This window comes from Zea mays, chromosome 1, assembly GCF_902167145.1.
Source record: "Zea mays cultivar B73 chromosome 1, Zm-B73-REFERENCE-NAM-5.0, whole genome shotgun sequence".
Classification (NCBI taxonomy): Eukaryota; Viridiplantae; Streptophyta; class Magnoliopsida; order Poales; family Poaceae; genus Zea; species Zea mays.
The window spans coordinates 288,624,541-288,636,794 of NC_050096.1; the positions used below are offsets into that span (position 1 = coordinate 288,624,541).

A 12,254-nucleotide genomic window follows, 5' to 3' on the forward strand; every position below is an offset into this window, starting at 1 on the left:
GCAGTGGATGGAGCACTAGACTCTAATAGCTCAATTTTAGTTGATAGCTCACTATTTAAGTTTGCAAAAGTTTCAAATTTTTCTAGCAAACCTTTGTAATCATTTTGAGAGCTGATCAACTTATTTTTCAAAGTTTTAAGTTGAGCTTTTTGCTTAGTGCAAACATCCTGGAAAAAATTTACGGCTTCCGCAAGTTCTAGAGAAGCCTTTCCCTCACCTTCATCATCACTACTACTTTCATCACTAGAGGATGGAATGCTTTTGTTACCTCTTGCCATAAGGCATTTGTGTGATGACCGTGATGATCGTGACGAGGATCGGTGGCTGCGCGTCCTTGGAGGTTCATCTTCACTTGAAGAGTCATCCCAAGTTCTAACACTTGTGAGCGCCTTGCCTTTGCTCCTCTCCTTTTTGGGTTTGGCCATATTTGGACAGTTATCCCTGAAGTGGCCCTTCTCCCCACATGCGAAGCATCCTCTCTTCCTTTGCTTTTTCCTGTCAATGTTAAAGAGAAGATCCTCGACCTGCAGGGGCACACCCATTAGATTAATCTTGCGGATCATCCTCATTACCTTTCCGACGCGTCGGATTGTTTCTTCGTCCTCGGAAGATGATGTGCATGGTTGATTATCTTCATCATCATCACTTTCTTCTTCTTCCTCTTCTTGACTTGAGGAGCTTGGAGTGGGAGCCTTCTTTTTGCCCTTCCTTTCATCACATGCAAAAGCATATGGCTTTGAGGAAGTTGGCTCCTCTCCCCGACTCATTTTTCGCGACATCTCAAAGGCCGCGATTTTCCCAATCACAATGGTCGGGGTCATGTTGCTCAGGTCTTCCATGTTGTGAAGGATGGTGATGATGCTCCCATATTTTTGTTGTGGTAGCAGGGAGATAATCTTCCTCACAATGTCCGCATCACCTAGCTTATTAATGCCAATAGAATTGAGCTCATTGATGATTAGATTCAAACGAGAATACATGTCTCTAACAAGCTCATCATCTTTCATAGCAAAAGAATTATATTCATTTAAGACTAGGCAATGTTTTTGCTCACGGACATTGGATGTGCCGTCATGGAGCTCATGCAATTTTAGCCAAATCTCATTAGCAGTTTTCAAGGTAAATACTTGATTGAAAATATCCATGCTAAGAGATTCATACAAGCAATTTTTGGCTCTAGCATTTAAATGGATTTCTTTTTCCTCACTCGTGGTGGGTTTCTCGGGATTCTTGGGAGGTTTCATCCCGTCACGAGTGACTCTCCAAACACCTAGATCAACGGCCTCTAGGTAACAAGCCATTCTAGCACTATAATATGGGAAGTTAGTGTCGTCGAAGTGTGGTGGCCTATGGGTATCCATCCCTTCCTCTAAAAAGCGTCGGCTCTTTTTAGCGGTGAAGCTAAAGCGTTTCAAATGAGCCAAACCTGGCTCTGATACCACTTGTAGGAAATGGGTGACGCCTAAGAGGGGGGTGAATTAGGACTTCTAAAACTTTTACTCAACTAGGCCACAATTAAATCCCTAGAGCAAAACCTATGCAAGTAATCAAAACTAGAATGTGCAAGCTAGGTTTTGTCTAAGTGTTGCTATCTCTACCGCAAAAGGATAAGTTTCAATCTACACTAAATAAGTATGACTACAAGATTGAAACTTAAATGCTTAATATAAATGCGGAATGTAAGGAGCTAAGTAGAGAAGCAAACTCTCGTGGATGACGCCGGTATTTTTACCGAGGTATCCGGAACCGCGCAAGGTCCCGACTAATCCTCGTTGGTGCCCCTACGCAAAGGGAAGCCCACGCGAGGGCCAAGCACCACGGTCGAGTAACTCCGTAGAGAGCCGCGGGCCTTCTCCACGCGCAAGTGGTGCTCCACTTCCGGCTCCTCTCGGACGCTCCCCGTCGTCTCCACTATCGAGCTTCCGGCCGAAACGCCGCGGGCCTCGTTCCCTCCGGTACACGGTGGCGGCCGTGACACAAACGCGGTTGTCACGGTCTCGCAAGACTCTCGCCCCACTCGGTACAATTACAACGGCTCGCGCAAGAGCCAAGGTGTTGTGAGGTTTATCTAAACTCACTCAACTAACTAGGATTCACCTAGAGCAAGCGCTAAAGCGGTCTAACTAACCTAAGCACTTCACAAAGCACCTACGCTAATCACCGAGTGATTCTATTAAGCACTTGGGTGTTTGAGCACTTGGAGATATGCACTATGTGTATTGGAATGTTGCTTGGGCTCTCACTCATGAGAATGGCCGGTTGGGGTGGTATTTATAGCCTCCACACCCTCAACTAGCCGTTGGACAGAAAGCAGCAGCTTTCTGTCGTCGGGTGCACCGGACAGTCCGGTGCATAGGGATGAAAACGGGACGGATACAGCCGGATACAGGGTCATCCCATATCCTACCCTAATGTATTTCTCTCGGATACGGGACCGGATACGGGTAGTTAAGATTCGGGACGGATACAAGACGGGACCGGGTAATAATCCGGACGGGTAAGAAACGGATAACAGATACTACTCGGGTAGGTACCGGATAATTGTCGGGTAGTTCATCCGATGATATTAATTGTCCAACCATCCATAAGTTAAGAAATACATAATCATGTATATGATAGATCAGATGTAAGAAAGAAAACCGGTAAAATTGACATCATGTAGTTCAAAGTTGCTTATCACAAGGACATTGTAGAACCAACACCGCAATATTTAAAATTCATAAATATTCTAGTTTCACTAAAAAATTGCAAATAAGTTACAAAAACTAATAAACATTTTATATAAAGATAACTCAAGTCCTCGTATGAAAATGATAAAGTGAAGTACTGATTATGTTGAAACTTGGATACTTACACTAATTTCACATGTAACTCATACAAATAAGTGAAAGTGAAAGGAAAGAAACGTGGATATCTTATAGATCTTATGATCCAAACATTTTTTATGGTTACATATGGACATATGTTGTATCTCCGTAAAATTTCACAATTTTTTGAGGCTATTTATGTATTATTAATTTCTTGTCATAGAAAATCATCAAAATACAATTAAATCATTAAAATATTGTTTAAACAAAAAATTGTTGTATTACAAAGTCATAGATCTCTTCAAGCTCTACAATTTTCATATAAACTTTATCTTCATCCGATTTCATATGTAAAAGTTATGATTTTATAACTATATTATGCATAAAAAGAAAAAACGGGTACCCGAATTTCGGGTACCCGTATCCGACCCAGGATTTTCGGGTACTGACCGGGTATTAGTGATTCCGTATCCTACCCGTATCCGAGGTTTAATATCCGGGTAATACCCGTATCCGTCCCGACAAACAAAATACCCGTATCCGTACCCGAAATTACGTCCCGTTTTGGTACCCGTATCCGATACCCGTTCTGGGTACCCGTCCCGTTTTCATCCCTACCGGTGCACCACCGGACACTGAACAGTGGATGTCCGGTGCACGCCACGTCAGCCGACCGTTGGCGCCTGTAGCAGTCGACCGTTGGATCCGACCATTGCCTTCTGCCCGTTGGCACGCCGGACAGTCCGGTGCACACCGGACAGTCCGGTGCTACAGCCAGAGAGCGCCTTTCTGCGGCCTCTCTGCGCAGACTGTCCGGTGCCTCACCGGACAGTCCGGTGCACACCGGACACCGATGTCCGGTGCGCCACCTGGCGCTGGCTGACAGCCCTTGTCTTGGATTTCTTCGCTGATTTCTTCGGGCTTCTTTGTTCTTGAGTATTGGACTCCTATGCATCTTTTTGTGTCTTCTTTTGAGGTGTTGCATCCTCATTGCCTTGGTCCAATTCTCTTCGCATCCTGTGAACTAAAAACACAAACACTAGAAAACTTATTAGTTCACTGATTGTGTTGTTCATCAAACACCAAAACTCTATTAGCCAAATGGCCCGGGGTCCATTTTCCTTACAGTGATCTTCCTTCTTGTCATCGTTGCGGGCCCGGCCACCCTCCGCGGGTGCGGGTGGCCCGGCCCTGTGGAAGTGGCGCCGAAGCATGACGCACTCCTCAAGGGTGTGCTTGACGGGCCCCTGGTGATAGGGGCACGACTCCTTGAGCATCTTGTCGAAGAGGTTGGCACCTCCGGGGGGTTTCCGAGGGTTCTTGTACTCGACGGCGGCGACAAGGTCCGCGTCGGCAGCGTCGCGTTTTGCTTGCGACTTCTTCTTGCCTTTCTTCTTGGCGCCGCGCTGAGTTGACGCCTCGGGAGCATCTTCCGACGGGCGGCCCCGGGGCTGCTTGTCCTTTCGGAAGATGGCCTCGACCGCCTCCTGGCCGGAGGCGAACTTGGTGGTGATGTCCATCAGCTCGCTCGCCCTGGTGGGGGTCTTGCGACCCAACTTGCTCACCAGGTCGCGGCAGGTGGTGCCGGCGAGGAACGCGCCAATGACATCCAAGTCGGTGATGTTGGGCAGCTCGGTGTGCTGCTTCGAGAATCGCCGGATGTAGTCCCGGAGGGACTCTCCCGGCAGCTGCTGGCAGCTTCGGAGATCCCAGGAATTCCCGGGGCGCACGTACATGCCCTGGAAATTGCCGGCGAAGGCTTGAACTAGGTCATCCCAGTTGGAGATCTGCCCCGGAGGCAGGTGCTCCAGCCAGGCGTGAGCGGTGTCGGAGAGGAACAGGGGGAGGTTGCGGATGATGAGGTTGTCATCGTCTGTTCCACCTAGTTGGCAGGCCAGACGGTAGTCCGCGAGCCACAGTTCCGGTCTCGTCTCCCCCGAGTACTTTGTGATAGTAGTCGGGGGTCGGAACCGGGTCGGGAACGGTGCCCGTCGGATGGCCCGGCTGAAGGCCTGCGGACCGGGCGGTTCGGGCGAGGGACTCCGATCCTCCCCGCTATCGTAGCGTCCCCCATGTCTGGGGTGGTAGCCTCGGCGCACCCTCTCGTTGAGGTGGGCCTGACGGTCGCGGTGATGGTGCTCGTTGCCGAGGCGGCCCGGGGCCGCAGGCACGGTGTTGCGCGTGCGTCCGGTGTAGACCGAGGCTTCCCGCATGTATCGGGAAGTCGCGGCATGAGGTTCCGAGGGGTATCCCTGCCTTCGGGAGGCAGAGCTCTCGGCCCATCGGACCGCGGCGCCTTCCAGGAGATTCTTGAGTTCCCCCTGGATTCGCCGGCCCTCGGTGGTTGATGGCTCCGGCATCGCGCGGAGAAGCATCGCTGCTGCAGCCAGGTTCTGGCCGACCCCACTAGATGCGGGAGGCGGCCTGTCCCTGACGTCGTTGGCGACGCGGTGCTGGAAACCCTAGGGCGGATGACGTATTTCTCCGGCCGGGGGTTGGCCCGCCCATGCTTGCCTGACGTCCCGGCGGATCGGCTCAAGCGCTCCTGCTCCCTCGTCGAGCCTGGCCTGCACCCCGCGGATTTGCCCGAGCTGTGGGTCATGGCCCCCCGCCTGAACGGGGACCACAGCTAGCTCCCGTGGGATGTCAACGCGGGGCGCCGGCCTAGGGAGGTCATCGTCCTCCGGCATGCCGAGATGATTGCCTTCGGAGGGACCCCCTAGATCGACGTGGAAACATTCGCGGCTTGGGCCGCAGCCCTCGTCGCCGAGGCTGCGGCTACCGTCGGAACAGTCGGAGAGGCAGTAGTCACATGCGGTCATGAAGTCCCGCATGGCACTGGGGTTGCCAAGTCCAGAGAAATCCCAACAGATGCTGGGCTCGTCGTCTTCCTCGGACCTAGAGGGCCCGTAGGTCGAGACGTCCGTCAGCCGGTCCCAAGGCGACCGCATGCGAAACCCCAGAGGGTTTGGACTTGCCTCTACGAGAGCGCCCGCCAAAGCACGGTCGCTAGGCGGGTTGAGGCTGAATCCAAATGACGTGGGATGGGAATCGGTCGGTACCTCTTGGTCGACGAGCGGCGATAAAGTCACGTCGGGGACTGACTGCACCGTCGTCTCAGGTACGAGGGTGACATCCAGCAAGCTCTCCGCGAGCGCGCTGGCGTCGTCCGCTCGCTCGGGATTGGCGTGTCGCGGGGAGACGATGCTCGTCTTTGTCTCAAGCGCGAAGTCGATACCCGGTGCGCCCCTTGTTGGGGTGCCGGGACTGTCGACTCGCTCGACAGTCGACGAGGCGTTGCCTCCTGCTTGGCCTTGGTCGCCCTGCCTTCCCCTCCGTCGGCGGGGGAAAGGGCAGGATGAGCTCGAAGGTTGTTCTTCCACCACGCGGGGAAGACGTCGTCGATTCCGCCGCCGGCGGGCGGGCTGTCGGCCGCCATTGTCGTTGTCGCGCGGCGGTGGAAGGAGTATCATGTCGTAGCTGCCGTCGAGGGACACGAACTCAAGACTCCCGAAACGGAGCACCGTCCCGGGTTGGAGAGGTTGCTGGAGACTGCCCATCTGGAGCTTGACGGGAAGTTGTTCGTCAACACGCAGCAGGCCCCTACCTGGCGCGCCAACTGTCGGCGTTTCGAGACCGGGGGGTCCCTGGGCCGACGAGTGAATGTCGCCGCGTGCCCCAGCCCAGATGGGTCGAGCGCGAGGGCGAGTGCGAAGGGGGGAGAGCGAGGCGGCCGGAGACCGGCGTGAGAGAGGTGGGAATCCCGCGGCCTTCGTGTTCGTCCCGCGCCCAGGTCGGGTGCGCTTGCAGTAGGGGGTTACAAGCGTCCACGCGGGAGAGGGGGCGAGCGGCCCCAAGCGAGCGCCTGTCTCGTCCTCGTCCCCGCGCGGCCAACCTTCTCTAAGAGGGCCCTGGTCCTTCCTTTTATAGGCGTAAGGAGGGGATCCAGGTGTACAATGGGGGGTGTAACAGAGTGCTACGTGTCTAGCGGAGGAGAGCTGGCGCCCTAAGTACATGCCGTTGTGGCAGCCGGAGAGATTTTGGCACCCAGCTGGTGTGATGTCGTGGCCATCGGAGGAGCGATGGAGCCTGGCGGAGCGACAGCTGTCGGAGCGGTTGAGTCCTTGCTGACGTCCTCCTGCTTCCGTAAGGGGGCCGAGAGCCGTCGTCGTCACAGAGTATGGGGGGCGCCATCATTGCCTATCTGGCGGAGCGAGCCAGATGGGACGCCGGTCTTGTTTCCTGCGGCCCGTGTCAGCTCGGGGTAGGGCGATGATGGCGCCTCCTGTCGACGTGGCTGGCCTGCGCCCTAGGTTGGGCGATGTGGAAGCTCCTCCGAAGCCGAGGTCGAGTCTGTCTTCTGTGGCCGAGGTCGAGTCCGAGCCCCTGGGTCGGGCGAGGCGGAGGCCGTCGGCTGAGGCCAGGGCGGAGTCCGAGCCCTGGGTCGGGCGAAGCGGAGTTTGTCGTCTTCTGGGGCTGAGCCTGAGTCCGAGCCCTGGGTCGGGCGGAGCGGAGTTCGCCGTCTTCCGGGACTTAGCCTGAGTCCGAGCCTTGGGTCGGGCGGAGCGGAGTTCACCGTCTTCCGGGACTTAGCCTGAGTCCGAGCCCTGGGTCGGGCGGAGCGGAGTTTGCCGTCTTCCGGGACTTAGCCCGAGTCCGAGCCCTGGGTCGGGCGGAGCGGAGTTCGCCGTCTTCCAGGACTTAGCCCGAGTCCGAGCCCTAGGTCGGGCGGAGCGGAGTTCGTCGTCTTTCGGGACTTGGCCCGAGTCCGAGCCCTGGGTCGGGCGGAGCGGAGTTCGCCGTCTTCTGGGACTTGGCCCGAGTCCGAGCCCTGGGTCGGGCGAAGCGGAGCTTCCTATGGTGCCTTCGGCCGGGCCTGACTGCCTGTCAGTCTCACTCTGTCAAGTGGCACCGCAGTCGAAGTGGCGCAGGCGGTGCTGCCCTTCTGTCAGGCCGGTCAGTGGAGCGGCGAAGTGACGGCGGTCACTTCGGCTCTGTCGGCTGGGGGCGCGCGTCAGGATAAAGGTGTCAGGCCACCTTTGCATTAAATGCTCCTGCGATTTGGTCGGTTGGTGCGGCGATTTGGTCAGGGTTGCTTCTTAGCGAAGGCAGGGCCTCGGGCGAGCCGGAAATATATCCGCCGTTGGAGGGGGGCCTCAGGCGAGACGGAAATCCTCCGGGGTCGGCTGCCCTTGTCCGAGGCTAGGCTCGGGCGAGGCGTGATCGAGTCGCTCGAATGGACTGATCCCTGACTTAGTCGCTCCCATCAGGCCTTTGCAACTTTATGCTGATGGGGGTTACCAGCTGAGAATTAGGGGCCTTGAGGGTACCCCTAATTATGGTCCCCGACACCGGCGGAGAACCGTCGCGGGGCCTCACCGCAGTCGAGCTCGGCCGGTTCGCCCCCCCTCCCCCCCTGTCGCCCGCTCCACGCCGTTACCCCCCTCCTCTCGCTGCCGCGTGGGCCCGCACCCATGGCATCCGCCCGCGCCGCTCCGCTCCTCCGTGGGCCAGCTAGGCCGCCTGCCTGCGCTCGCTGGGCCAAAATCCCCCCGGCCCAGTTAGCTGAGAATTCCTTTTCTTTTTCCTTTTTCCATTTCTTTTTCCTATTTTCATATATATATATTCATATATTGATATTTTATGCACCAAAAATAGTCTAAATAAATTATAGGGCACAAAAATAATAATGTCTAACAATTGGCACACCCCACCAAGTCACCATGATTGATGTATTGTTCCTTATATATGTTTGCTAGCGGAAGAGGGATCTGATCCTCCGGAATTTGTAGCTCTGGAAGAAGGGCAGGAACCTGACCCCTCTGAAATAGATCTTTTGTGCCAGGAAAGTTTTGACGAAGGCAAGTCCATTCTTCCCTTGATGCATAATTTACCTACTCTTTCTACCACTACCTAAGCCAGGATTAAGGGATGGATCATTGCATTGTGAGCAGAGAGATAGCCCGCATTAACAAACATCTTTTGAGTACAAAATGTGGGATGGGAAAAAGGGGCAATGTTTTGACTAAGCGATGTTTTCAAAAAGTGTATGATGAAGGGTATTCACCCTCATCACCTTGTGAGTGGGATGATTAGGGACTCCCTGGTTTAGGGGAGGGCCTAAGGTGATGGCTCAACTGGTTTAGGTGTGAGTAGAAGGATTGTCCCATCATATAAGGATCGGTTTGTCATCCTTCACTACCTGTACTCATGATAAGTGCAACCATTCGAGACTGTATGGGCAGTCACTCAATCTAAACTCGTACGGTCCAAACCCAGGGATATGAAGGCTGGGGAGCACCAGGAGGATAAGGAGGGGGAATGTTTTGTCCGGTTTGGACATGGCGGTGGCCTGACTCCTTCCGGTATAACCGTTAAGGTTAGGACGTGCGAGAAAAGAAAGAGATTCGGATTCAGATCTCATTGGCCATGAGATCGCAGAGCCGGACTAGTGGGTAAAGTGTACCCCTCTGCGCAGAGTTCAAACCTATTCGAATAGTCCGTGTCCACTGGAATGGACGAGTCTGGTGTGGTATGATAATTAGTGTTTTTCAACCTCCGTGAACAGGGAAATGTGTGTGTGAGTGTGTTTTTGGAAATGAAAATGATGCCACGAGAGCGAGAAGCTCAGTGGTGATTGAGAAATGTGTTATTTTTACTTCTTTGGAAAAAACCTCAAAGTACTGCCTTTCTCTGAGAAAAAGAAGAGTGACTTCAACTCCACCATATAAAGCATGTGTGATATAGGTCCCTTTCTCTTTACGGGAGCGGGATGGGCTTGCAGAATACCTAGTGTATTCACCCAGATTTATTTATGTTTTTCAGCAGCTAAAGACTTCTTTTCTGCTATGCTTGATTGAGGGGGCTATGTCTGCACCCAGTTCTGCCTGTGGCTTGGGCTAGTTTATCTTCTACTGCGCTTTGTAGTTCTGGCTCTCTCGAGCTTGTACTCTAGTGTTGTAATAACTTTTATTCGAACTCTGTACTATTTGAAGTAAGGAATGTGGTTACTAGCCTCCTGGGACTAGTAATTATATCACATTTGAGTCCCAAAGGATCGGGACGCTTCAACCGTCTACAGGACCTGTCCGGTGGCGCAGCGGACTGTCCGGTGCGCCACTCGACAGAAGGCAAGGATAGCCTTCCAAGTTGGTCTTCAACGGCTCCTAGCTACATTGGGGCTATAAAAGGGACCCCTAGGCGCATGGAGGAGTAACCCAAGCATTCACTAAGCATCCTAAGACTCCAAGACTCCAACTTCACGCATTCGATTCTTTGTGATAGTGATTTGAGCTCCATTTGAGTTGTGAACTCCGTGCGTTGTGTTTCGAGCTCAAGTCGTGACTTGTGTGCGTGGTTGTGCTGCGTATTTGAGTCTTGTGTGTGTTGCTCTTGCCAACCTTACTCTTGTGCGTTCTTTGTGATCAATATTGTAGGGGCGAGAGGCTCCAACTTGTGAAGATTCCTCGCAAATGGGAAGAAAACTATAAGGAAGAAAGTCGTGGTATTCAAGTTGATCATTGGATCACTTGAAAGGGGTTGAGTGCAACCCTCGTCCATTGGGACGCCACAACGTGGAAGTAGGCAAGTGTTACTTGGTCGAACCACGGGATAAAATCGTGTGTCTCTTGTGATTGCTCTCTCTGTGATTATTTGTGTTCACAAGAACCCGCTTCAAGCTACTTAGCCGCACTAACACTCATAACTAAGTTTTGTGGCTTTTAGTCTTTGATTTTTACAGGATCACCTATTCAACCCCCCCTCTAGGTGCTCTCACCTGGCTCCGCCGCTGGAGATCCACCACACTGGCTTGCTCCTCTCCCTCGTTTCTCGTCTAGCTATCAAAGGTCATTACTCCACAGATGAGCCGCTTCTCGCTTATCAATGGACCGCTACTCTACAGATGAACCGTGAGAAACCACCAAACCCAATACGATAGAAAGGCGCATGCAACGTAACATTAAAAACATAGTACCATAGTGCTAGCTACCATCAAGCTCAATACGACAGAAAGCCGCACACAATGTAACATTCACACGTAGTATTGTCCCGCTAGCTGAAGAGGACGAGCGATCGAGTGAGCTATAAAAAGGGGTCAAACACGTTTTCAACTCATATCTTTTTCAGTCTTTTAGCTAAGATAAAGTGTAATACTTATTTTTACCAATTTAGTGTCTGGTACATGGACCGTATGTTCGTTTTGATATTAAAATTATTTATTATGGGTATCTTTTGGGGAGAAAGATCACCACACTGGTTTATTGACCCCTCGCCTGTCACTTGGCCATTGCACTGCTATAAGGTCTACCTATCCTCAAGTCCTCAACTAATATCTCTACTAACTATTAAGAGAGTATTGTAGACTGCCCCCGCCTCCCTACCCCGCCCCGCCGTGATCCGCCCGCCCGCCGCCATCCCCGTCGCAATACGCCCGCCGCCATCCCCGCCGCGAACGCCGCCATCTCCGCTCGCCCTTACTGGCAGGGGCGCGTCATGGGTGGTGCGATGCGGTTCACGCACCGAATCCTCTCCAGCGGTCCTCCCCGATGAGCACCGAATCCTCTCCCGCGGTCCTCCCCGATGAGCACGCGCTCGCAGAGTCCATCAATCGTCGCCTCGCCGCCTCGGGCCGCTCCTCTACCTACTCGACTCGCTCTCCTCACAGTACCGCGTCGCCGCCGCCGTCGCGGCTTCGTGCCTCCCAAATCTTCCCATCGCTGTCCCACCGCGAAATGCCACCTCCCTTCCTCTCGAAGCTTTGTCTGCAGACGAAGTCGCCGGCTCTTCCCTCGGTGCTGGTGCTGGTGGGTTGCCAGTGGCGGTGGGTGGGTGGCTGGGTGGTGGTGTTCCTGGGATGCCCGCCGCGACGGCGACCGCAGCCCGCCTTTGCGTGTCGCTGCCAAAAGTTGCCCACCACTCGCCCTGCTCGAGCCAGCGCCACCCCGACTGCCGTCGCCGCTGACGAGACGAGCGGCCACACGCTTGGCGCGCGCCATGGACGCCTTGTCCCGCCCTAATGTCGTCATCGACAACGGCACCGGGTACGCCCCTCCCTCTCCCTAGATCTGTGCGTGGAGGCGCGACGGCGGTGAGCCACGCTGCTGATCTGTTCAGGCTCTCGCGGCAGGTACACGAAGATGGGGTTCGCGGGGAACGTGGAGCCCTGCTTCATCACCCCCACTGTCGTCGCCGTCAACGATTCCTTCTCTGGCTCCGCCTAGCCGGCGGCGAGGGGCACCCCCGCCAGGGGAACTGGTTCGCTTAGCACAGCGCCGGCGTCATGGCTGACCTCGAAGCGTTGTGTGACACCCCAGGTGTCTATGTCGCGTTTTGTCGGGATATTTATCCTAATCTCGGATGCTCAGTGAAAATTTCTATCTCTTTATCACATTTATCTCCATTTATCAAGTTACTCATGAATGTTTCACCAAATTTGGAATTATTCTA

At 53.9% G+C, this 12,254-nt stretch overlaps 1 non-coding gene across 1 annotated transcript; it reads left to right on the forward strand.

The window, feature by feature from the left end:
• Positions 1–10,921: 10,921 nt before the first annotated feature.
• On the forward strand, positions 10,922–11,120 carry LOC111590667 (U2 spliceosomal RNA). Its single transcript, XR_004855710.1, has one exon. It is a non-coding gene; the product is annotated as a U2 spliceosomal RNA (small nuclear RNA).
• Positions 11,121–12,254: the final 1,134 nt, after the last annotated feature.